Source organism: Chiloscyllium punctatum, chromosome 15 (assembly GCF_047496795.1).
Source record: "Chiloscyllium punctatum isolate Juve2018m chromosome 15, sChiPun1.3, whole genome shotgun sequence".
In the NCBI taxonomy this organism is placed as follows: Eukaryota; Metazoa; Chordata; class Chondrichthyes; order Orectolobiformes; family Hemiscylliidae; genus Chiloscyllium; species Chiloscyllium punctatum.
The window spans coordinates 22,431,953-22,458,416 of record NC_092753.1 but is presented as its reverse complement, the minus strand read 5'-3'; the positions used below and the strand labels follow the sequence as shown (position 1 = coordinate 22,458,416).

Genomic DNA, 26,464 nt, shown 5'->3' with positions numbered 1-26,464 from the left:
CATCGCTTTGAACAGAGTGTTGGAACTTTTATCTGCTGTCAGGTGTTATTTTTAATCCATTCATGGACTGTGTATGCGTGCTATCGTCAGCATTTATTCACCATTTGTCACTGTTCTCATGTTTGGTATGTTACCTCCCAGGTGCAAGGCTACATGACGTCTCTGATCATGTTTTCCAGGTCCTTAAGGGGGAGGGGGAGCATCCCGAAGTCGTGGTCCACGTTGGCACCAACGACATAGGTAGGAGGAGGGCTGAGGATGTTAGGCAGGCTTCCAGGGAGCTAGGTTGGAAGCTCAGAGTTAGAACAAACAGAGTTGTTGTCTCTGGTTAGTTACCGTGCCACGTGATAGAGAGTCGAGGAATAGGAAGAGAGAACAGTTAAATGCATGGTTACAGGGATCGTGCAGGAGGGAGGGATTCTGGTATCTGGATAACTGGGGTTCTTTCTGGGGAAGGTGAGACCTCTATAAACAGGATGGTCTACACCTGAACCTGAGGGGCACCAGTATCCTTGGGGGGAGGTTTGCTAGTGCCCTTTGGTGGGGGGGGGGGGGTGGTTTAAACTAACTCTGCAGGGGCATGGGAACCTAGACTGCAGCTTTAGGGTGCAGGACCTGGAGTGTAGGGAGGTTAGGAACATGGCATCAAACTCAAAGGAGGGTGCCTGTAAACAGGAAAGTGGCTTGAAGTGTGTATACTTCAATGCAAGAAGTATACAAAATAAGGAAGGTGAACTTGCAGCGTGGGTTGGTACCTGGGATTTTGATGTTGTGGCTATTACGGAGACATGGGTAGAACAGGGACAGGATTGGCTGTTGCAGGTTCCAGGGTTTAAATGTTTTAGTCGGGTCAGAGGTGGGGGTAAAAGGTGTGGCATTGCTTGTCAAAGATAGTATTACAGCTGTGGAAAGGACGATGGATGAAGACTCACCATCTGAGGTAGTTTGGGCTGAGGTTAGGAATAGGAAAGGTGAGGTCACCCTGTTAGGAGTTTTCTACAGGCCTCCTAATCGTCCGAGAGACGTAGAAGAAAGGATTGCGAGGATGATTCAGCAGAAGAGTAAAAGTAATAGGGTGGTTGTTATGGGGGCTTTAACTTTCCTGATATTGACTGGGAAAGCTATAGCTCGAGTTCGTTAGATGGGTCGGTGTTTGTCCAATGTGTGCAGGAGGAGTTCCTGACAGAATATGTAGACAGGCCAACAAGAGGTGAGGCCATACTGGATTTGGTTCTGGGTAACGAACCAGGCCAGGTGTTAGAATTGGAGGTAGGTGAGCACTTTGGGGACAGTGACCACAATTCGGTGACTTTTACTGTAGTGATGGAGAGGGATAAGTGTGCACTGCAGGGCAAGAGTTATAGCTGGGGGCAGGGAAATTATGATGCGGTGAGGCACAACTTACGATGCGTGGCTTGGAAAAGTAGGGTTTAAGGCAAGGGTGCAATTGATATGTGGAGCTTGTTCAAGGAGCAACTATTGAATGTCCTTGATAAGTATGTACCTGTCAGGCAGGGAGGAAAGGACCGTGTGAGGGAGCCATGGTTTAAGAAGGAATTGGAATCCTTTGTTAAAGGGAAGAGGGCGGCCTTTGTAAAGATGAGGTGTGAAGGTTCAATTGGGGCGATTGAGAGTTATAAGGTAGCCAGGAATGATCTGAAGAGAGAGCTAAGAGCAGCAAGGAGGGGACATGAAAAGTCCTTAGTTGATAGGATTAAGGAAAACCCAAAGGCTTTCTATAGGTATGTCAGGAATAAAAGAATGACTAGGGTAGGAATAGGTCCAGTCAAGGATAGTAGTGGGAAGTTGCGTGTGGATGCTGAAGAGATTGGGGAGACACTGAACGAATACTTTTCGTCAGTGTTCACTCAGGAACAGGACATTGTTGCCGATGTGAATACTGAGTCACAATTAATTAGAATGGATGGCTTTGAGGTATGTAGGGAAGAAGTGTTGGAAATTCTGGAAGGGGTGAAAATAGATAAGTCCCCTGGGCCTGATGGCATTTATCCTAGGATTCTCTGGGAAGCAAGGGAGGAGATTGCAGAGCCATTGGCCTTGATATTTATGTCCTCGTTGTCTACAGGAATAGCGCCAGAAGACTGGAGGATAGCAAATGTGGTTCCCTTGTTCAAGAAGGGGAGTAGGGATAACCCTAGTAACCATAGGCCGGTGAGCCTCACTTCTGTTGTGGGCAAAGTCTTCGAGGGAATTGTAAGGGATAGGATTTATGAACATCTGGATAGGAATAATGTGATCAAGGATAGTCAGCATGGTTTTGTGAAGGGCAGATCGTGCCTCAAAAACCTTATTGAATTCTTTGAGAAGGTGACTAAGGAGGTGGACGAGGGTAAAGCGGTAGATATGGTGTATATGGATTTTAGTAAGGCATTTGATAAGGTTCCCCATGGTAGGCTACTGCAAAGAAATACGGAGGTATGGCATTGAATGTGAGTTGGAGGTTTGGATTAGGAATTGGCTGGCTGGAAGAAGACAGAGGGTAGTAGTTGATGATAAAGGTCATCTTGGAGTGCAGTTACTAACGGTGTTTCACAAGAATCTGTTTTGGGACCATTGGTGTTTGTCATTTTTAGAAATGACCTGCAGGAGGGGCTCCAAGTTTGGGTGAGCAAGTTTGCGGATGATACGAAAGTCAGTGGAGTTGTTGACAGTGAGGAAGAATGTGGCAGGTTACAGTGGGATATAGATAAGCTGCAGAGCTGGGCAGAAAGGTGGCACATGGAGTTCAATGTAGCTAAGTGTAAGGTGATTCACTTTGGTATGAGTAACAAAAAGATGGGGTACTGGGCTAATGGTCGGATGAGCAGAGAGATCTTGGTGTCCATATACACAGATCTCTGAAAGTTGCCACGCAGGTAAATAGTGCTGTGAAGAAGGCATATGGTGTACTGGACTTTATTGGTAGAGGAATTGAATTCTGGAGTTCTGAGGTCATGTTGCAGTTGTATAAGACTCTGGTGCGGCTGCTTCTGGAGTATTGTGTGCAGTTTTGGTCGCCATACCATAGGAAGGATGTGGAGGCACTGGAACGCGTCCAGAGGAGGTTTACCAGGATGTTGCCTGGTATGGTAGGAAGATCGTATGAGGAAAGGCTGAGGCACTTGGGGCTGTTTTCATTGGAGAAAAGAAGGTTTAGGGGTGACTTGATAGAGGTGTACAAGATGATTAGTGGTTTCGATCGGGTTGACCATGAGAATCTTTTTCCACGTATGGAGTCACCAATTTGAAGGGGCATAGCTTTAAATTAAGGGGTGGTAGGTATAGGACGGATGTTAGGGGTAGATTCTATACTCAGCGAGTCGTGAGTTCATGGAATGCCCTGCCAGTAGCAGTGGTGGACTCTCCCTCTTTATGGGCAATTTAACGGGCATTGGATAGGCATATGGAGGATAGTGGGCTAGGATCGGCGCAACATTGAGGGCCAAAGGGCCTGTACTGTGCTGTATTGTTCTATGTTGTATGTTCTTGCCACTGCTATCCAGAGGGTGTAATGGTCAAACACATTCCTGTGAATGTGGAGACAAATGTCAACAACAACAACAAGTAAAACTGACAGATTTAATTTCCATCCCGAAAGGACGTTAATAAGCCAGTTTTTTTTATAACGTTCAACTGTGATCACATTTTCAGAATGCTGTCAGTTAATACCTGACCTCTTTTGTGTTATTGAAATCCTTTTTCGCCATATAACAATAATACAACTTGAACACATGTCCCCAATGTCTTAACATTAGCCTCCAGTTTAGTAGCTCAATAACTTTAGCAGTATGTTACCACCTGTCCCCAGAAAATTTTAGCGTGCTAAAATCCTGAAATGTAACTTGATTGATTTTGAGCTAATGCCGATAATTGCACTGTAGGGTAGTTTCTTCGTCTGTTATCCATTTGATTCATTTGACAAACTGAAATAACACGGTTATTGAATATTCACGGTTTATGAAATATGGTGCTTCTTGTTATTTCCAGAAAGTTACTGAACTGGCAGACGATGGGAAAAAAGTAGAAAGCGCCGAACGTCTTCTGAACCTGGTAATGGAGAAGGAAGCTGGAGCCCGAAGGGTGATGTGGAAATCTTTTTGTGAAAATGCGCAATGGTGTCCCAAAGTTGGACAAAATATTGGAAGAAATAGAGCAAAGTGGTACTGTGTAATTCCACTTGCATCCAAATTAGAATCAGACATACTGCTGTGATTATTCTTGTATCTGATTTTACGGAAAAATTTGTTTCAAGGAGGTGCTGCTGTGGCACATTATACAAACATCATCGAAGAGATATCAGAGATACCCAGACACTTGAAGGGTAAGTCAAAAGATTGAAACCAATCACACCTTTTGACATGCTGTATGATGAAAGGTTTGGTGCTGGCCACTTTCTTACACATTTCCAGACATGGAATTTTGTAACGGACAAAGCTATCAAGTAAGGTGAAACCTGTTGCCACCTCCCTGATGCCAATTTATTATCAGTTCCATTTCATTAAGCAAATTTGAATATAAGATGCACTGTACATTGATCTAAAATATGATTCTGTTTGATTTATTTCCAGTATCACACCCAGTTTCCACTTCACACGCAACTTAAAACTCACTCCATCCAAGCTACTCACTTATGAAATCATCAAGGTGTTATGTGACAGAATTGAGCTAATTTTATGTTTCCTGTTCATTTTCAATCGTGTGTCTTCAAAGTAGAATTTTGGGCGAAGGTTGGTCAACTTGGTCATATTGTGATTACGCAGCCACCATTGTGATTAAGTATTTATTGCCAAAAATAGACCAGCATGTTGGGTAATCCAAGAGTTGAGGCTTCTTGGTGTTCCAGGATAGACGTTCTCTCATGGAATGGGTTAGTTTGATAAATAAATTGTGAAAATTGTGCAGTGATACAAGACAAAAATGCTATTCACCATTTGTTCTCTTCCTGGTTCTTCAAAATATCTGGAAAATCACTTCTATTCTCCTATTCCATCATCTTTCTTCTTAACTGTTCATTTTAAAAAACCAACAGTTGCTACTTTCATTTGATTCCACAATCAGTTCAGGGAGTAAAATGCAGATTCAAAACTACTGAAGAACATAAAAAAGGTACTGAAGATTCTGACAATCTGGAATGAAGAGTCAAAGAGTGTGGTGCTGGAAAAACACAGCCAGTGAGGCTGCATCCAAGGAGCAGGAGAATTGGCATTTCGAGCATTAGCCCTTCAGCAGGAATTCGGCTTGTGGACCAAGGGGGTTGAAAGATAAATAGGAAGAGAGTTGGGCTGGAGGAAGGTAGCTGGTAATGCAATAGGTATATGGAGATGGAGATGAAGATGAGAGGGTGGAGAGGAGGGTGGAGCGGATAGGTGGAAAGGAAGATGGACAAGCAGGACAGTTCAAAAGGACGGTGCTAAGTTGGAGGGTTGGATCTGGGATAAGGTGAGGGGAGGAGAATTGAGGAAACTGGTAAAATCTACATTAATCCTGTGTGGTTGGAGCGTCCCAAGGCAGAAGATGAAGCGTTCTTCCTCCAGGTGTCGGGTGGTAATGGCGGAGGTGATGGAGGAGGCCCAGGGTCTGCATGTTCTTGGCGGAGTGGGTGGGGGAGTTAAAGTGTACAGCCACAGGGCGGTGGGGTTGTTTGATGTGTGTGTCCCAGAGATGTTCTCTGAAACATTCTGCAAGTTGGCGTCCTGTCTCCACAATGTAGAGGAGACCACATCGGAAACAATCGACACAGTAGATGACGTGTAAGAAAGTGCAGATAAATCTCTGTTGAATGTGGAAGGATGCTTTGGGACCTTAGACAGAGGTTGGGGAGGAGGTGTGAGCACAGGTTTTGCACTTCTGGAATTGGCAGGGGAAGTTGGACCGAACAACGGAGTTGTGTAAGGAATGGTCTCTCCGGAATGCAGAGGCAAATATATCCCTAGTGGTGGGGTCTGTTTGTAGGTGGCGGAAATGGCGGAAGATGATGTGATGTACCCAGAGGTTGGTGGGGTAGAAGGTGAGGACCAGAGGGATCCTTGTTGTGACTGGAGGGGTGGAGTATAGGAAATGGAGGAGATGAGCTGGAGGGCATCGTCAACCATCTGGGAGGGGAAATTGCGGTCTTTGAAGAAGGAGGCCATCTGGGATGCTTTATCGTGAAACTGGTCCTCCTGGGAGCAGATGCGGCAGAGGCAAAGGAATTGGGAGTAAGGGATGGCATTTTTACAGAAGGCAGGGTGGGAGGAGGTGTAGTCCAGGTAGCTGTGGGGGTCAGTGGGTTTGTAGCAGATGTCTGTGTTGAGTTTGTCGTCAGAAATGGGGATGGAGTGGTCCACGAAGTGGAGGGAGGTGTCTGAGATGATCCAGGGCAACTTGAGGTTGGAATGGAAGGTGTTAGTGAACTTGATGAACTGTTCAACTGGTGGGAGCATGAGGTGGTGCCGATACAATCATCACTTTAGGGGAGAAAGAGATAGGGGAAGATGGACTTAGCACTCCTAAGTCCCTCTGCACAACAGTATATTGCAATCTTTCCCCATTTAAATAATACACTGACTGACTATTTTTACTTCCAAAGTGGATAATCTCACATTTACCAGCATTGTACTCCATCTGCCAGACCCTTGCCCACTCTCTTAACCTATCAAAATCTCTCTGCAGACCCTCCACATCCTCTACATCGTTTCCCTTTCCACTCAATTTAGTGTCATCAACAACCTTGGCTATGTTACACTTGGTCTCCTCTTCCAAATTCTTTATATATATCATGAACAGCTCTGGGCTGAACACTGACCCCTGTGACACCCCACTCACCGCTGATCTCCAACCAGAGAAACACACATTTATCCCAATTCTTTCCTGACTATTAGTGAACCGGTCCATGCTAGTACATTCCCTGTACCTCCACACATTCTTGTCTTATGGATGAATCTTTTATGTGGCACCTTATCGAAAGCCTTCTGGAAATCTCAGTATACAACATCCACCTACTTTCCTCCATCCACCACGCTTGTTACATCCTCAAAGAACTTCAGTAAGTTTGTCAAACACGACCTTCCCTTCCTGAATCCATGCTGTGCCTGCCTGATGGAACCCTTTCCATCCAAATGTCTCACTATTCCTTCTTTAATGATAGCCTTCGGCATTTTCCCAACTACAGATGTTGAGCGAACTGGCCTTTTGCCTGCACCCTTTTATAAACAGTGGCGTGACATTCACTGTCTTCCAGTCTGCTGTGACCTGCCCGGAATCCAGTGAATTTTGGTAAATTACCACTAACACATCTCCTGTAACTTCCGCCATTTCTTTCAGCACCCTGGGATGCATTGCATCAGGACCAGGGAACTAATCTATCGTTAGAGTCTCAAGTTTGCTCAACACTTCCCTTTTAGTAATATCAATTGAGTTGAGGTCCTCACCTCCTTAACATCATTCTTTGGCATGTTAGACACATCTTACATGGTGAGCGGCACGGTGGCACAGTGGTTAGCACTGCTGCCTTCCAGCGCCAGAGACCCGGGTTCAATTCCTGCCTCAGGCGACTGACTGTGTGGAGTTTGCATGTTCTCCCCGTGTCTGCGTGGGTTTGCTCCGGTTTCCTCCCACAGTCCCAAGACCTGCAGGTCAGGTGAATTGGCCATGCTAAATTACCCGTAGTGTTAGGTTAGGGGTATGGGTGGGTTGTGCTTCGGCGGGGCGGTGTGGACTTGTTGGGCTAAAGGGCCTGTTTCCACATTGTAAGTAATCTAATCTTACAGCATGAAGACTGACACAAAATAGTCATTCAAGACCTTGGCCGTTTCAGCCAATATTAATTCTCCTTTCTCATCCTGCAAGAGATCTACATCCACTTTAGCCACCCTTTTCCAACCTAAACCTTTCCTACCTGTTTTTACATTCTGTGCTAGTTTGCATTCATAATTTATCTACCTTTATTTCTTGCTTCGTGGTTCTTTGTTGCTTTTTAAATCTGGAATCTAATCTAAAAGGCCCCTTTGGCCATTCCCCTCATTAATAAGTATACCAGTTTAGATACTTTTGGGGTGGATGACCTACAGTGGAAAGCCATAGTGACCAGCACTCTGGCACTGAGCCTGCCTCTGTGGCTCAAAAGGGAAGTGGGACAATATAAAAGTGCTAGTGGCCGGAGACTCAATAGTTAGAGGAACAGACAGGAGATTCTGTGATTGTGAACAGCACTCCCGGAAGGTATGTTGCCTTCCAGGTGCCAGGGTCCGGGATGTCTCTGATCGAGTCTACAAGGTTCTGAAGGGGGAGGGTGAGCAGCAAGAAGTTGTGGTGCCAATTGGCACCTTTGGAATGGCCAGGAAAAGGGATGAGAATCTAACAAGTGATTTCGGGCAGTTAGGTTGGAAGCTAACAAAAAGGACGCGCAAAGCAGTAATCTCAGGATTATTACCAGTCCCGCGTATTAGTCAGGCGAGGAACAGGGAGCGAGTGCAGCTAAGAACGTGGCTACAGGACTGGTGCAGGAGGGAGGGCTTCACTTGGACCATTGGGATACCTTCTGGGAAGGTGGGACCTATACATAGTTAACTTAAACTGGAGGGGCACCAATGTCCTGGGTGGGAGATTTGCTAGACCACTTTGGGAAGGTTTCAACTAGTTTAGCAGGGGAATGGGAATCAGAGCTACAGACCAGAGTAGAGAGTAGTTGTTGAACAGGCAGAAATAGAGTGCAGAGGAAGGATACACAGTTGATAGGAAAAAGGGGTGTTTAAAAGTGTCTGTTTCGATGCAAGGAGTCTCAAGAATAGGAGTGATAAACTTAGAGCATGGATCAGGACTTGGAACTACGATCTTGTGGCCATAACCAAGACATAGATTTCACATGGGTAGGAATGGTCGCTGGATGTTCCAGGGTTTAGATGTTTTACAAAGAACATGGAGGGGGGTAAAAGAGGAGGGGGAGTAGTATTGTTAGTTCGAGAGTACATCACTCCTGCAGAAAATGAGATTATCATTGAGGAGGATTTGTCTACTGAGTCAGTATGGGTGCAGGTCAGTAACTGGAAAGGAGCAGTCAGTTTATTGGGTGTTTTCAGTGGACTCCTGCTCCCACCCCCACCAATAGCAGCAGACAGATGGAAGAACAGACTGGATAGCAGATCTTGGAAAGGTGCAGATGTAACAGAGTTGTTGTTATGGGTGACTTCAAATTCCCCAATATTGATTGGAACCTTCTTAGCACAGATGGTCCGGATGGAGCCGATTTTGTGGTGTGTCCAGAAGGGATTCCTGACTCAATATGTGGATAGGCCGACTATGGGGTAGGCCATATTGTATTTGGTGCTAGTCACCGAGCCAGGCCAGGTGTCAGATCTCTCGGTGGGAGAGCATTTCGGTGACAGTGACCAAAATGGCCTCACCAATACCATAGCCATGGAGAGGGACAGGAGCAGACAGTATGAGAAAGTATTTAATTAGGGGAGAGGAAATTATGCTGCTATTAGACAGGAGCTGTGCAGTATAAATTGGGAAGTGTACAACAGAAATGTGGAGGCTGTTTAAGGAGCACTTGTTGCGAGTGTTGGATAACTTTGTCCCACTGAGACAGGCAAGGAATGGTAAGGTGAAGGATTCTTGGATGACAAGAGTAGAGGAGCTTCTCGCCAACAGGAAGAAGGAAGCTTACTTAAGGTTGAGGAAGCAAGGATTTGGTACAGTTTTAGAGGATTACAGGGTAGCGAGGAAAGAATGCAAAAATGGTCTGAGGAGAGCCAGGATGGGGGGAGCAAAAAAAGCCTTGGTGGGAAGGATTAGGGAAAACTCAAAGGCATTCTACACTTACGTGATTCACAACAGAATGATCAGAGAGCGGGTAGGGCTGATCGGGGATAGTGGAGGGAACTTGTGCCTGGAGTCTGAAAAGGTAGGGGAGGCCCTAAATGAGGTTTTTGCTTCAGTATTCACCGGAGAAAGGGACCTTGTTGATAGTGGGAACACCATGGACCAGGTCAATAAGTTTGAACAGATTGATATTAATGATGTGGATATGCTGGAAATTCTGGGAAGCATCAAGATAGTTAAGACCCCAGGGCCAGACCAGACATATCCAATGTTACAACGGGAAATGAGGAATAAGACTTTGGTTCGGCCACATTTGGAATGCTGTGTACAGTTCGGGTCACCACATTACCAAAAGGATGTGGATGCTTTGGAGACGGTGAAGAGGAAGTTCATCAGGATGTTGCCTGGTATGAAGGGTGCTAGCTATGAGAAGAGGTTAAGAAGGTTAAGATCATTTTCATTGGAAAGAAGGAGGTTGAAGGGGACCTGATTGAGGTCTATAAAATCATGAGAGGTGTAGACAGGGTGGATAGCAAGAAACATTTTTCCCAGAATGGAAGCCTCAATTACTAGGGGTCACGAGTTCAAATTGAGAGGGGAAATGTTTTGGGGAGAGACACATGGAAAATTCTTCACACAGAAGGTGGTGGGTGCCTGGAGTAAGAAGGATCCAGACAAATCGATGAATGGGAAGGGAGCAGAGGAATGCAGATCCTTAGGGTCGTGGAATGGGACTGTGTGGGTTACTCTTTGGAGGGTCAGTGTGGACCTATTGGGCTGAAGGGTCTGTTTCCACACTGTAGGAATTCTAGTTCTAACCCCATACCTTCTCTAAATGTGATATGCTCAAAGAGTGAGTAAAAGAAAGCCCCTGATTTCCAGTGTTTAAAGAATAAAATAGCAACTTATTTTCCTAATTCCAACAATGAGCACTAACCAAAAACTATTAACAAATCCACGCCCCTTTTTTAACTAATTACTGTCTGACCCTCAACGCTATTAAAATGCTGCTCCAATAACACAAATGTCTAACATTAACTCAACATTAGTTAAGGGACAGAACAATGGCTCAGTGGTTAGCACTGCTGCCTCACAGCACCAGGAACCCGGATTTGATTCCCGCCAAAGGTGACTGTGTGGAGTTTGCACATTCTCCCCATGTCTGCGTGGGTTTCCTCCGGGTGCTCCAGTTTCCTCCCACAATCCAAAGATATGCAGGTCAGGTGAGTTGGCTATGCTAAATTGCCCAGAGTGATAGGTGCGTTAGTCCAGGGTAAGTATAGGGTAGGGGAATGGATCTGTGTGGATTACTCTTCTAAGGGTTGGTGTGGACTTGTTGGGCCAAAGGGCCTGTTTCCATACTGTAGGGAATCTAATCTAATCTCTCAAAGTCCATGCAGTCACTCTGTGCTGTCCTGCTTCCGATATTCTTAATCTATCGCTTCTTTCCATCCTTCTAATTCTGTTGTCTCCTCCCTGGGTCATCCTCGTACTTTTTACTGCTTTTACAGGAAAAGTTAAAAATCACACAACCCTAGGTTATAGTCCAACAGGTTTAATTGGAAGCAGAGGTATTTGGAGCACCACTCTTTTATCAGATGATTGTGGAGTATAAGATATTAAGACACAGAATTTATAGCAAAACATTTACAGTGTGATGTACCTGAAATTATATATTGAAAAAGATCTTGTTTGTTAAATCTCTCATCTGTTGGAATGACCATGTTGGTTTCAGTTGTTTCATATGTAAATCACAAAACTTTTTTAAAAGTTATATTCTCAAGTGAACTTTAACAATTGGTGTCATGTTGGCCCAGATAAGGTATTGAAGGTGTGAGCTTTACAGGAAAAGGTACCTTTGACAAATAGTGCCTTCAGAGATTTCTTTGAGAACAAGGTGTTTATTTCTTCAGGTGGCAGTTGTTCTGACCAGTTTTCAAAATACCCTCATGTTTTAAACCCTAACATTGTCCCCTCTCATTGGTCTGATGTTGTCAATACTGTAAACTCAAACACAATTGGGTTTTGGTATCCTGAGCACAATTTCAATTAATTGGTTAAATTTGAATTGTTGTCAAAACAGCAACCAAAACTCAGGTATCCATTTAACAGCTAATCCTTACCTATATCTATTTTGGGACAGCTCATTTCCCAGCTGCTCTGCCCACTAACAGCTGTTGCTGCACCCTAAATTCAAAAAAGTTTTTCCTTTTGACTTTATGACACATTTGCACCTAGCAGCTCCCTTGCTGTTACCTCCCCACACAGATTTAGCCATGAATTTCACTGTTTATTAGTTTATTTCTTAGGCATGCTCCAATGTCCAATGAGTTCAAACAGCAGAGGCAGTAGCTGTGCAGATTCACTGCTGGGTCAGACAACAGAGTAGGATTCTTTCTCATTTTATTCACTCCCCATGTGGTCTCTGCCTTCGTCTCTCTTCCTCCTTTGTAAAGTGCCGTTGTTTTGATCTCTTTTTTTCCCCAAAGCAGTGCAATAGCTTGTAAAGCAGTAATTACCGCTCGTAGAATTCGAAGAAATCAGCTCCAACATTGAAAATGCCTCAAAAAAAGGAGCCTCTCTTACTGACACAGTTTTTTTCTGTCCTCCTCTCCTTCGATTACCCACAATCCTGATTTAAATTTGGATGTTCACCCAATAAGATGGCAGGTCAACAAAACAAAATTAGCAACATCATATTCACTTTCTGCAGTGAATCATATTTGAAATGTTGGCAAAATTATGATGTCATTTATCATTTGTCGAAATGGTACCATAAATGCCCGTCCTTGTTGCAGATGCTCAGGAACAACACAAGGAGATGCTGAGACAGAGAAATGAAACACTTGATTTGAACACTATTCTAATCAAGGAGAAGGTTAGGATTTCTCAGTTGAACGCACGGTACACTGAACTGACAATAATTTCTCCTGTTCGTCATCGGAAACTGGTGGAGCATGAACTTATTGCACGTGGCAGGGATCATGAAGAATGGAGAGAGATGCACCTTCGGAGGGAACTGGAAAAAATCCGCATTGATCAGTTGTTCCGAAGTGGCTTTGCACAAGAAGTCTATCAGCGCCACACTGGAAAGGGACAGATTGTACAAATTTATTCAGGTTGTTCCGTCGTCGTCAGTGGAGTCCCAGGAATTGGGAAGACAACACTGTTACAAAAGATAGTTTACGACTGGGCCAGCGGGAACATTTACCCGCATTTTCAATTTGTCTTTAGTTTTAAATTCCGCGAGTTGAATGCTATTAACTGGAAAGCAACTTTAAAAGAAATGATTCTGCTGTTCTATCCTTATTTGGAGAAATTTCTGGAAGATCTGTGGAAACATCCGGCCAGTTTGCTGTTTATATTCGACGGTTTAGATGAATTCAAGGATAGCATTGAATTTCCTGACAGCCAGTCAGATGCCGCACCCCAGTCAATATGCATGGACCCAGAGGTTCCCTGCAAAGTGTCTGACATTGTCAGCAGTTTAATACAGAAGATGCTGCTTCCAGGGTGTTCAGTGTTATTGACCACCCGTCCAAGTGAACTGCAATTATTGGAAAAAGCTGACATCAGTGTGTGGGCTGAGATACTTGGATTTGTTGGGGAAGAACGGAAAGAGTATTTCCAAAAATGCTTTGACGATCAGACGGTGGCAGCAGCTGTTTTCAAATACGTGGAAGAGAACGAGATCCTCTACACCATGTGCTACAACCCTTCGTACTGCTGGATTCTCTGTCTCTCACTGGGTCCCTTCTATACACAAGGAAGCAAGAAACAGCAGCAAGTCCCCAAGACCATCACCCAACTATATTCCTACTATATTTACAACATACTGAAAAACCACGGCCGAGAGATTGAAAACCCCCGCGATGTGTTGCTGAAGATTGGTGAGATGGCATTGAGAGGTGTCTTTGAGAAACAGATTGTCTTCAGAAATGAGGATCTGATCAAATATAATCTTCAGCCTTCGCAGTTCCTGTCTGGCTTCATGTTGGAAACTTTTGAGAGGAATGATTCTGCCCAGAGTGTAGTCTACACCTTCCTCCATCTCACCATACAAGAGTTTGTCGCTGCACTCGCACAGTTCCTGACTCCCGATCTTGAGGACATCCAGAAACTGCTCAATGACGTTCACAGCAAGGAGGATGACAGATTTGAGATATTTCTCCGTTTTATTGCTGGCTTGTCCTCCCCACAGGTAGCTTGGCCCTTGGAGGAGCTGGTGGGCTCATTTCTTCATCAAACAGCCTGCCGAGTGATTGACTGGGTGCAGGAGAAGGTTGAAAGCCAGGTCGGTAACACTGGAAGCAAAAGTGGGAAAAGGAATCTTCTGAATACTTTGCACTATTTGTTTGAGTCCCAGAATAAAGTCCTGGCACAGACTACATTGGGGTCTGTGGAAAGACTTCAATTTGGGGATTCAGACTCACAGAAAGCCTTGCCACTGAGCCCAATTGACTGCGCTGTATTGTCTCACGCCATTGGACTTTGTCATACAATAAAACATCTTGATCTGCGGAACTGTTTTATTCAGTCTGAAGGACTTCAAAGGCTGGAACCTTCACTGCACAAATGCCAAGTATTGAGGTAACTCATTACTTACATGAGTCAAGTTGTTAAATCAGTTTTTATTTCATCAAAGGCATCATACCAAGTTAGCAAATAAGATCAGAGGTTTTGCCAGAGCAAGTGTACAATGAACAAAATACAATTGATTATGCAAAAAGATTTAGATAATAGAAATTGTCAAAAGGGAGAAAAAAGAAAACTATATGAGATCTATTGTGGACAAGGACCTAAAATTAGAAAAAAAAATGCCATATTGACCAGACATAAATGGTTAATGAAGCTAAAAAGTGTAGCTTCATGGCTAATATTCAGTTTGATTTGCTACGTGCAACATTGAGTGAGACTTGATTTTTCCTGCCTGTGGGAAATCTTTCTTCGTTCATGAAAAAAAGTTCCATTTTGCCTAGCTGCATTTGTAAAGTATTCCCAAATCAGCACACGAAGTAATGTGGTCTGGCTGCACTGTCAGCTATCCGAGAAACGCCCTAGTCAATACAAAGAGAATATAAATGAGAAGGACCCTGTCATGTGGCCAATGCAGAATTTTTTAAAAAATTAATCAAAATAATTGATTAACCAGACTGAAATCAGCGAGTTTAATTCAAAGTGAAATCGCCTCCACTCTGTGCACAGTGTTTCAGTGCCTTCAGATTAAATACAAATCATACATTATCCTTATTATGTAAATATCAAACAGATTGTGTGGCATCCACTTACTTTGTTTCAAATTATGCAGCATTTGAAAGTATTTTTCAGATTGACATGATGTACAAAATACATATGCATGAAGCTGTGATTTTATTGGCTGAGAGAGGGAGCAAGTCCACTCGCATCAGACTCCCACCTGGTGGTGCTCCTAACTTGCAGACTGTCAGTGGTTCAAACTATATCATGTACTCCTCAAACTAGAAGTAGCCCAGTTTCTTTGGCAAAGACAGCAAAACTGGTTTATCAATCTTTTATTATTTTATAGTTTTTATAACAATTGTTAGAGAGAATTGAAAACACCCAGTATGCCTGAGATATGTTTCAGCACATTTCTATCCCCTTTGTGTTTATTTGAAGGTTGGAGGGAAATGACCTTGGTGAATCAGGAATGCATTTACTGTGCTTGGTCCTGAAGCACCCAAAGTGTCAAATTGAGGCACTCGGGTGAGTATAAGACTGTGCATGATCAACAGAACAATAACTGATCTCCACCATTGTAAATCATTATTATTATTAGCGATAGTTCGACTTGTACTTACTATAATTATAATGATGCTCATCATTGCTTGTCTGCTACATAAATCCTGATTAACCACACTGTCACTGTCACTATGTTCTCAGGTTAGCTGACAATGACCTCACGGCTTCTTCTATTGAGAATCTCAGCTCTGTTCTCAGCACAAACCGATCACTGAAGGACCTGTACCTGGGTTATAATAAACTGGGATCCTCTGGAGTGAAACACTTATCTGTGGCACTGAAGAACTTGGACTGTGAAATACAGAAACTGTCGTGAGTATCAGAGTGATTCATCACCATGATATGTCTCTAAGACAATTTGAGCTGAGGAAACTGTAAACAAAATGGGCTGACAGGCTCTGATTTCTGTATTTTGAAGCGGAGTATTGTTTGCATGAATAACCATCTTTTTATTCATTGCTGTCTGTTTTCTTTTTCCTTTCTTGCTGAGCCTAGTCTGAATGACAACGAGCTCACAGATTGTTGTGTCGAAGATCTCACCTCTGCTCTGAACACAAACAGGTCCCTCACAGCACTGAACCTGAACAATAATAAACTTGGAGACTCAGGAGTAATATTGCTGTCTGAGAGTTTGAGAAAGCCAGACTGTAAAATACAGGAGTTGAGGTAATTAACAGTCTTAGTCTAATTTTATTCCTATTTTCAATTACTACTTGTCAAGCTGTTCCCTGGCATTATTATTAGCTAGAGAATTGTGAATAAACATTGATCCATGTACAGATTATTGCCATTACTTTCTGTTTCTTGATGTCTCTCTTCAGATTAGATAATAATGCACTCACAGATTCGTCTATTGAGGCACTCAGTTCAGCTCTCAGTACAAGCCAGTCGCTGACAATTTTGTCGCTGTGGTCAAACTCTTTAACTGACCAATCCATTCCTGCTGTCAGCCACCTCACACCGAACTGTAAGAGTCTGCAGTGTATCTGGTGAGTGCTGCTTTTTCTTTTCAATGTATTTCTATGACTTACAAAAGGAACAGGTTATTTGATCCAACCAGTTATATCCAACATTTAAGTTCCATATGAACCTCCATCTTCATCTAACACTCTCAGGGGAGTCCTCCTTTGTAAACTCCTCACAATGACCGCTCAGGTTTCCATCACAATTATTTTCTGCTGGGAGAAGATTCTCCATTCTTTCTAATTGTTTATAGAATACCCACCATGTCAAAATAGGTCATTCAGCCCAACAACTCTACACCAACCCTCTGAAGAGCTTCCCACCCAAACCAATCCCCCTTTCCAATGGCTAACACATCTAATCTACACATCCCTGCACACCATGGGTTATTTAGCATGGCCAATCCACCTAACCTGCACCTCATTGGACTGTGGGAGGAAACCAGAGCACCCAGCAGAAACCTTTCAGACATGGGGAGAAGATGGATGAATCGGATCCTGATCCCTGGCTCTGCCCGACCGCATTGCTATCCACTGAGCCACCATGTCCCCATTCTGTGCATTATTTGGGAAGATAAGTTTCTGCTGAATATTCAACTGGACTTACTGGCAACTCTCTTATATTCATGGCCATGAGATTTGTCAAATGAAGTATTTCCTATGTCTTTACAATATCTGTTCTTTCCACACTGCTCATTTTCTGTTTGATGACTACCAATGAATCAGTTCTGGAGATAAATTTAATGTAGATCATAAGTCGATGCTAAGACATATCCTGAACCACAAAGAATGCTGAATGTCGGAAGGCCCAACACATCATCTTCAACACATATAGTTTTCTTAAAGGCTCAGATACCCACTGAAAAGATCATCCAAGTGGAGTCAACAAAAAGGAGTAGAACACACATTTGCATTCAGGAAACCATGAAGATATGAGCTTAGTGAAGATACAGACTGGAAACTTTAATGGGTCTCAGCATAAACCAATCCCTGGACCAGACAAATCCCCAGTGGCCAAAAACGTTATAGATGCAAAGATGGTGCATAAGTTGTTTGATTTTCCAGAAAGTTTCATCTCCTTGAGAACTTTGTAAGGATTGGGAGACTTTAGACCAAATCATCATTAACATCCATGTTGACAAAATGATTTAAGTATCATAAAATGATTGAGCAGTTAGCACAATTTTGTATTAAAAAATACAGAAATGCTGCCTGACAAAATGGAAGAATTATCTTGCAAAGTTAACGAGTAAAAACGACGAGAGAGAAGTGATGAACATCAAGTTGTCAGCATTGTCATTTCCAGATGATAGGGCTGCTCTCCCATTAGAGAGAGACAACTGGTGGTGATTTAAACCAAGAGCCAGCATATGTCGAGAGTGTGGTGCTGGAAAAGCTCAGCAGGTCCAGTTCCATGCAATTTTCCCTCCATCTTCTTTTGAGCAAATTCCCAATTCCCAATTTGCCAATTCCTAGATTCTTTTATGTTTCCATAATCCATGTTTCGTTAACCAACAATACTATACTGTCTCATGAGCTCAGTTCATGGTATAACAGAGTCAAGATTAGAGTGGTGTTGGAAAAGCACAGCAGGTCAGGCAGCACCCGAAGAGCAGGAGAATACTGCTCCTCAGATGCTGTGCTTTTCCAGCACCACTCTAATTTTGACTCTGATCTCCGGCATCTGGAGTCCTCACTTTTGGCTCATGGTATAACTTACAGAAATAAACATCCTCTTCCTGTTTCTGTATCTATTACATATGTCTCACGACATCATCAATATTTATTACAGACATTGCAGCCCTTTCCTGCCTTGACATTTTTGGAATGTTGCAAGTGCATAATTTCATCTTCAATCCCCTTCTATGTTTAAGCATATTTAAGTGTTATTGTCAAGACTAAACTTGCTTCCTCAAGCTGGACTTTCTCCCCAGGTTCCTCATCTCTTTCTATGTGATCAGTTTAAGGCCATGACTGACCATAACCCCTTTTGTCATACTGACTGTTGTCCAATAACTGTTTATTGTGGACATTGCCTCAGCCTTGCATCTGTTCTTGAGTTGTGATTTCAGTGATATGTGAAGTGCAACCCTAGCTAATCACAACAAATATGAATGAAATGCTGGCATTGCGTGTGTGTTTTTTGTTTCTATTTGTCATTGAAATGTTAACTCCCTAGTATTTACATTTTATGCATTCTGTTCATTTTCTGTGCAACTAGGATTGGAGAGAATTCATTTACTGCCAGTGGAAGGGAACAGCTGCACTTACTGCAGGAATCCAGAGGTGGCTTCAGAGTGGAAATGTGATGAGTTTATTATTTGAGAAATATTGCTCATGGTTGAAGATTTAATGACAGCAGCAGAATTTTTTTTCTGACCGTATGCAGACTGTTTGTGTCATAGAACATTGAATAGTACAGCACAGTGCAGGCCCTTCGACCCTCAATGTTGTGTTGGCCACAATTCTGCAAGTTTTGCAATACTCATAGACAAAGATGAGAGTGGTCCTAAGGGAAGAGTACTAAACTGGGCCAAGGCCAAGAATATCAAAATTCGGCAGGAGCTGGGAAATGTGGAGTGGACACAGCTATTTGAAGGGAAGTTTATATTTGATATGTGGGGGGCTTTCAAAGATAGTGCAGGATAGGCATGTCCCCTCGAAGGCAGAGGACAGGAAAGGCAAGATTCATGAACCGTGGCTGGCGGAAGAAATTGTACGACTAGCCAAGAGGAAAAGGGAAGTGTACATAAGATCTAGGCAGCTCAGAACAGAACGGGCCGTGGAGGAATATCAGGAGAGTAAGACCAGTCTTAAACGTGGAATCAAATGTTCACTGAGGAGAGGAACATGATCAATGTTGAGAATAGAGATAGAAGTTTGATTAGTTTGGATCACATTGACATAAGTAGGGAAGATGTGTTGGGTAGGCTAGAGGTTAATAAGGTGGACAAATCCCTAAGACCGGCTGGGATCTATCCCAGCTTGCTGAGGGAGGCGAGAAAGGAAATAACTGGGGCCCTGACAGATATCTTTGTAGCATACTTAAGCACAGGTGAGGTGCCAGAGAACTTGAAGGTTGCTCATGTTGTCCCCCTGTACAAGAAGGGTAGTACGGATATTCTGGGTAACTACAGACCAGTGAGCCTGACGTTGGTGGTGGGGAAGTTGCTGGAGAGGGTACTGAGGGATAGGATCTATTTATATTTAGAAAAGAATGGGCTTATCAGTGATAGGCAACATGGTTTTGTACGGGGGAGATCGTGCCTTTCCAATTTAATAGAGTTCTTTGAGTAAGTGAGGAAGTTGATAGATGAAGGAAGGGCTGTTGATGTCATGTACATGGACTTTAGTAAGGTGTTTGATAAGGTTCCCCATGGTAGACTAATGGAGAAAGTGAAGTCACATGGTGTGCAGGGTGTTCAAAAAGGTGGATAAAGAACTGGTTGAGCAACAGGAGACAGAGAGTAGTAGTTGAAGGGAGTTTCTTGAAATGGAGAAAAGTGACCAGTGGTGTTCCACAGGGGTCAGTGTTGTTTGTGATTATACATACGTGATCTAGAAGAGGGCACAATTGGTATTATCAGCAAGTTTGCATATGACATGAAGATTGGTGTAGTAGCAGAAAGCATAAGGGACTGTTAAAGAATACAGGAGGATATAGATAGACTGGAGAGTTGGGCAGAAAAGTGGCACCTCAGACAAATGTGAGGTGATGCATTTTGGGAAGTCTAGCTCTAGAGCAAATTATACAGTGAACAAAAGAGCCTTGGGAAAAGTTGATGGGCAGAGAGATCCGGGAATGCAGGTCTATTGTGCACTGAAGGTTGCTGCACAGGTGGATAGAGTGGTCAAGAAGGCATATAGTATGCTTGCCTTATTGGACAGGGTATTGAGTATAAGAGCTGGCAAGTCATGTTAACATTGTACAAGGCATTGGCTCAGCCGCATTTAGAATATTGTGTACAGTTCTGGTCACCACATTACCAAAAGGATGTGGACGCTTTGGAGAGGGTGCAGAGAAGGTTTACGAGGATGTTGCCTGGTATGGAGGGCGCCAGCTATGAAGAGAGGTTGAGTTGGTTGGGATTGTTTTCATCAGATAAAAGGAGATTGAGGGGGGACCTGATTGAGGTCTACAAAATCATGAAGGGTATAGACAGGGTAGATAGAGATAAGCTTTTTCCCAGGGTGAAGGATTCAATAATGAGAGGGCATGTTTTCAAGGTGAGAGGTGGAAAGTTTAAGGGGGATACATGTGGCAAGTACTTCACACAGAGGGTATTGCATGTCTGGAACACATTGCCAGCAGAGGTAGTTTAAGCAGACACGGTAGATTAATTTAAGATATGTCTGGACAGATGCGTGAGTAGGTGGGGAGTAGAGGGATACAGATGCTTAGGAATTGGGCGACAGGTTTAGACAGTAGATTTGGATTGGCTCAAGCTTGGAGTGCCGAAGGGCCTGTTCCTGGACTGTAAATTTTCTTTGTTCTTTGTTTTTTTTATCCTACTCTAAGATCAGACTAACCTACTTTCTCTCATCCATGTGCCAATCCAAGAGTTGCTTAAATTTCCCTAATATACCTGACCCTGCTACCACTGCTGGCAGTGCATTCTGCATAACCACCACTCTCTATGCAAAGAACCTACCTCAGACATCTCCCCGAAACCTTCCTCTAATCACCTTAAAGTTATGCCCCCTCATGATAGCCATTTCCACCCTTGGACAAAGTCTCTGACTATCCATTCTATCTATGCCTCTCATCTTGTACACCTCTACTAAGTCGCCTGGCATCCTTCTTCACTCCAATGAGAAAAGCCCTCGATCCCTTAACCTTTCTTCTTAAGACATGCCCTCCAGTCCAGGCAGCATCCTGGTAAATCTCTGCACCCTCTCTGAAGCTTCCACATTCTTCCAATAATGCAGCGACCAGAACTGAACATAATATTCCAAGTGTGGTCTAACCAGGGCATTATAGAGCTGCAACATTACCTCACCAGTCTTAAACTCAATCACCCTGCTAATGAAAGCTAACACACCATATGCCTTCTTAACAACTCTCTCATATTGGTCAGCAGCTTTGAGGGATATATGGACATAGGACTCCAAGATCCCTCTGTTCCTCCACACTGCCAAGAATCCTGCCTTTAACCCTGTAATCTACATTCAAATTTGACCTTCCAAAGTGAATGACTTCACACTTTTCTAGTTGAACTCCACCTGCCACTTCCCAGCCCAGCTCTGCATCCTGTCAATGTCCCGTTGCAATCTGCAACAGCCCTCCACACTGTCCACAATTCCACCAACCTTCGTGTCATCAGCAAACTTACTAACCCACCCTTCCACTTCCTCATCCAAGTCATTTATTAAAATCGCAAAGAGCAGAGGTATCCCATGTCTCCTTACTTTCAGAATAAGCCTACCATGGGGAACTTATCAAATGCCTTGCTAAAATCCATATACACCATACCTACTGCTCCACCCTCATCAATGTGTTTTGTCACATCCTCAAAGAATTCAGTAAGGCTTGTGAGGCATGACCTGCCCCCCCTAACAAAGCCATGCTGACTATCTTTTCCAAATAATCATAAATCATGTCTCTCAGAATCCTCTCCAATAATTTGCCCACCACCGACGTAAGACTGACTGGTCTATAATTCCTAGGACTATCCCTGTTCCCTTTCTTGAACAAAGGAATAACTTCTGCCACTGTCCAAACATTTGGTACTACTCCAGTGGACAGTGAGGATGCAAAGATCATCGCCAAAGGTGCAGCAATCTCTTCCCTCGCTTCCTGTAATAACCTAGGGTATTTCCCAAGCTGGCACAGGGACTTATCTCTCCTCGTGTTTTTCAAAATTTCCAGCGCATTCACCTCCTTAACATCAACATGTTTGAGCATGTCAGCCTGTTTCACACTGTCCTCACAAACATCAAAGCCCCTCTCACTAGTGAACACTGAAGCAAAGTATTCACTAAGGACCTTCCCTACCTCCTCCAACTCCAGACAGAAGTTCCCTCTACTGGCCCTGATTGGTCCTACCCTCACTCTAGCCATCCTCTTTTCCTCACATAAGTGTAGAAAGCCTTGGGGCTTTCCTTAATTCTACCTGCTAAACCTTTTTCATGCTCCTTTCTTGTTCCCCTGTGTCCATTCTTCAGTTCCTTCCTGGCTGCCTTGTAACCCTCTGGAACTGTGTCTGATCCTTGCCTCCTCAAACTTAAGTAAGCTTCCTTCTTCCTATTGACTAGATATTCCACATTTCTTGTCATCCAAGGTTCGTTCACCCTACCAACCCTTCCTTGCCTCATTTTGTCTGTTTTGATAATGCCATGATCCGTTGCAATACAAGGTAATGTATAAATGTCCAAGACAACAGCATTGATATACTTGAAGGAAAAGAATTGTCTTCTATCAGTGAGCATTAGTTACACAAACATTACTGATTTAATTAATGGCCAATATTCAGCCGAATATTTGTTTCATTCTCTGAGCATTATTCATAACATATTTGATTGTGGATTGTTGTATTAATCTTAAAACTTTGTAACATTGAGTCATAAAATCATAGAGATGTACAGCATGGAAACAGACCCTTCAGTCTAACCCGTCCATGCCGACCAGATATCCCAACCCAATCTAGTCCCACCTGCCAGCACCCTCCAAACCCTTCCTATTCATACACCCATCCAAATGCCTCTTAAATGTTGCAATTGTACCAGCCTCCACCACTTCTTCTGGCAGCTCATTCCATACACGTACCACCCTCTGCATAAAAAGGTTGCCCCTTAGGTCTATTTTATATCTTTCCCCTCTCACCCTAAACCTATGCCCTCTAGTTCTGGACTCCCCGACCCCAGGGAAAAGGCTTTGTCGATTTACCCTCTCCATGCCCCTCATAATTTTGTAAACCTCCATAAGGTCATCCCTCAGCCTCTGATGCTCCAGGGAAAACAGCTCCAGTCTGTTCAGCCTCTCCCTATAGCTCAAATCCTCCAACCCTGGCAACACCCTTGTAAATGTTGGCATTATCATATGTAAATAAATACATCAGATGAGTGCGCTTAACCAAGCACTTTGGAAAATGGAGGAATTTTCACAGGAAGAACACTTTTGGTTTCAATATTGGCCATTTATTTCTCTCACTATCCTAGCTCATAACTGATACTCAGTTCAATAAATGCAAAGATTGTCTCTTTATATTTTCTGCAGGACTGTACAAACTAATCAACACAAGATCTCACTGAGCATAAATGTTTGTGATCAAAAGGTGTGGCGCTGGAAAAGCACAGTCAATCAGGCAGCATCCGAGGAGCAGGAGAGTCGACATTTTAGGCATAAGCTTTTCATCAAGAATAAGCTCTTCATCACATTCCTGATGAAAGGCTTATGCTCAAAATGTCAATTCTCCTGCTCCTCGGATGCTGCCTGACCAGCTGTGCTTTTCCAGTATCACACTTTTTGACTCTCCAGCATCTGTAGTCCTCACTTTCTCTGTCATAAGTGTTTATGGAGCTGATGCTCCTGTATGGCCATGTAGCAGCTGGCCAGATACTGCCAGAGGTCAAGGACCTTTAGGTCTTCCCTCCTGAAGAAGGATAAATGGGGATAACATGAGGAAATGTCCTGCACCATGGAGTGTGGAGACAGTAAGCAACTTAGATAGGCAACTTTCTGAGTTTTCCATTAAGGAAATAGTGTCGTTCAGGTAGTTTAACTGTATATCCATGAGAGAGAGAAGAGGAAGGAATTAGTTGAAGCAGCAGCTGTATTTGTGTTAGACAAGAAGGTCATGCTAGAAGGTTACAGGTCACAGCCTAATCGATGATCAGACCGCCTCGGGATTATGAATCGTACATTGAAGGCTGATAATGACAGATTTTTAACCAGGAAGGGAATCGGGGTTCTGAGGAAAGGCAGGAAAGCAGAGCTAGGGATCATCAAACCAGCCAGAATCTCATGGCATGGGCTGAATGGCTACTTCTGCTTTGACATCTCATGGTCTTTAATCCACGTTTGAAACTGGGTTGAAGAGAGAGACATGTGCAGGCTCCCACAGCTGAACAGCTTCCTGGATATTGAAACAAAATTCAGAGTCCGGGCTCTGGCCTGCAGTCACTGGGGGAGTGTAGAGATTGGATTTGAACCCTATCCCTCCTGAGACATACTGCACAAGTATCCTTCAGGTCACTGGGGCCAGTGTGTTGGTGGTTTTCTTTTTTAAGTAAGAAGATGTTCAGGTCCATTTGTCATCGTGAATCTGTTTACGACACCCAAACCTTCAGGAAAGGGGCGGGTGGAGACAAAGAGAAGTCACAAGCATATGAAGTGAGAAAAAGAGAGATACAAACTGAGAGCTGACTAAGAAACAGAGAGTGAAAGACAGTATTGGTCACAGCACAATATATCCTTACTCTGTCTAATCTCATGATGTACCTGCCCTGGGGACAGTGTAAAGAGGGAGATTTACTCAGTATAACAACATCTGCTTGACCCGGACTGATGAGTGCTTGATATGGATTGAGCAGAGGAGATTTACACTGTGTCTGACCGACAGTGGCCATACCTTGGGAAAGCGAGTTGAAGGTAGTATGGAGGGAGATTCACTTTGTATTTAACTTCATGTTGTTCCTGCCCTGGGGAATGTTTGATGGGAACAGTGTAGAAAGTGCTTGACAATATCTAACCCTATGCTGTGCCTGCCTTGGGAGTGTTTGATGTGGGCAGTGTAGTGGAATCTTTATTCTGTATCTAACCCCATGATGTACCTGCCCTCAAATATTTGATGGGGACAATATTGAGGAAGCTTTGCTTTCAGATTTTGGAGGTGATAGTCAGGTTCTTTCTGTTTCTGAACATTACAGTCGATATGTGTGAATTGTGGAGTTTATCTCCCAGTCTTTGATATTGCATGCGAGTGAGATTCACTCTGCAGTCAGGATCTCTGTTATTCTGTGTACATCTGATGGATTATGTACATATATTTAATGTTGATTTGCATATTTATGTTTGTAATTGTACCTTTAATATTATAATGTACAAATAGTTTTCTCCATGGTAGATCAGTTAAAGTAAACTGAATCTTTGAGAATCTGTCTTAATTATATAACTTGCGTGCCTTTTGAACATGGAGTAAATCTATATGATGTAAAATAAACAGTGCTCCAAATATTCAGCAGGTCAAACGGCATCTGTTCAAAGAAAAACAAAATGAACCTTTCCAGCAAATGACCTTTCATCAGAGTTTGAAATGACTGGTTTGGGGAGAAATGGACTTTATTTCTTTCTCTTTTGCTCTGTTTGAGTGTGAGGATTAAAAACGTCACTGGATTTCATAGAATTCTAACAGTGTGGAAACAGACCCTTCAGCCCAACAAGTCCACACCGACCCTTCAAACAGTAACCCACCTAGATTCATTCCTCTACCATATTATTCTCTGTTTAACCTGAAACAATGGGCAATTTAGCATGGCCAATTCACCTAACCTACACATCTTTGGATTGTGGGAAGAAAGCGGAGCATCTGGAGGAAATCCATGCAGTCATGGGGAGAATGTGCAAACTCCACACAGTCAGAGACATAAAGTCATAGAGATGTACAGCATGGAAACAGACCCCTCGGTCCAACCGTCCATGTCGACCAGATGTCCCAACCCAATCTAGTCCCACCTGCCAGCACCCAGCCCATATCCCTCCAAACCTCTTTTATATCTTTCCCCTCTCACTCTAAACCTATGCCCTCTAGTTCTGGACTCCCTGACCCCAGGGACTTTGCCTATTTACCCTATCCATGCCCCTCATAATTTTTAAACCTCTATAAGGTCACCTCTCAGCCTCCAACACTCCAGGGAAAACATCCCCAGTCTGTTCAGCCTCTCCCTATAGCTCTAACCTTCCAACCCTGGCAACATCCTTATAAATCTTTTCTGAACCCTTA

General features: G+C 43.4%; 1 pseudogene; it reads left to right on the top strand.

The window, feature by feature from the left end:
• Window positions 1-23,798, top strand: part of LOC140486117 (NACHT, LRR and PYD domains-containing protein 3-like) — a 36,931-nt pseudogene extending 13,133 nt beyond the window's left edge.
• Window positions 23,799-26,464: the final 2,666 nt, after the last annotated feature.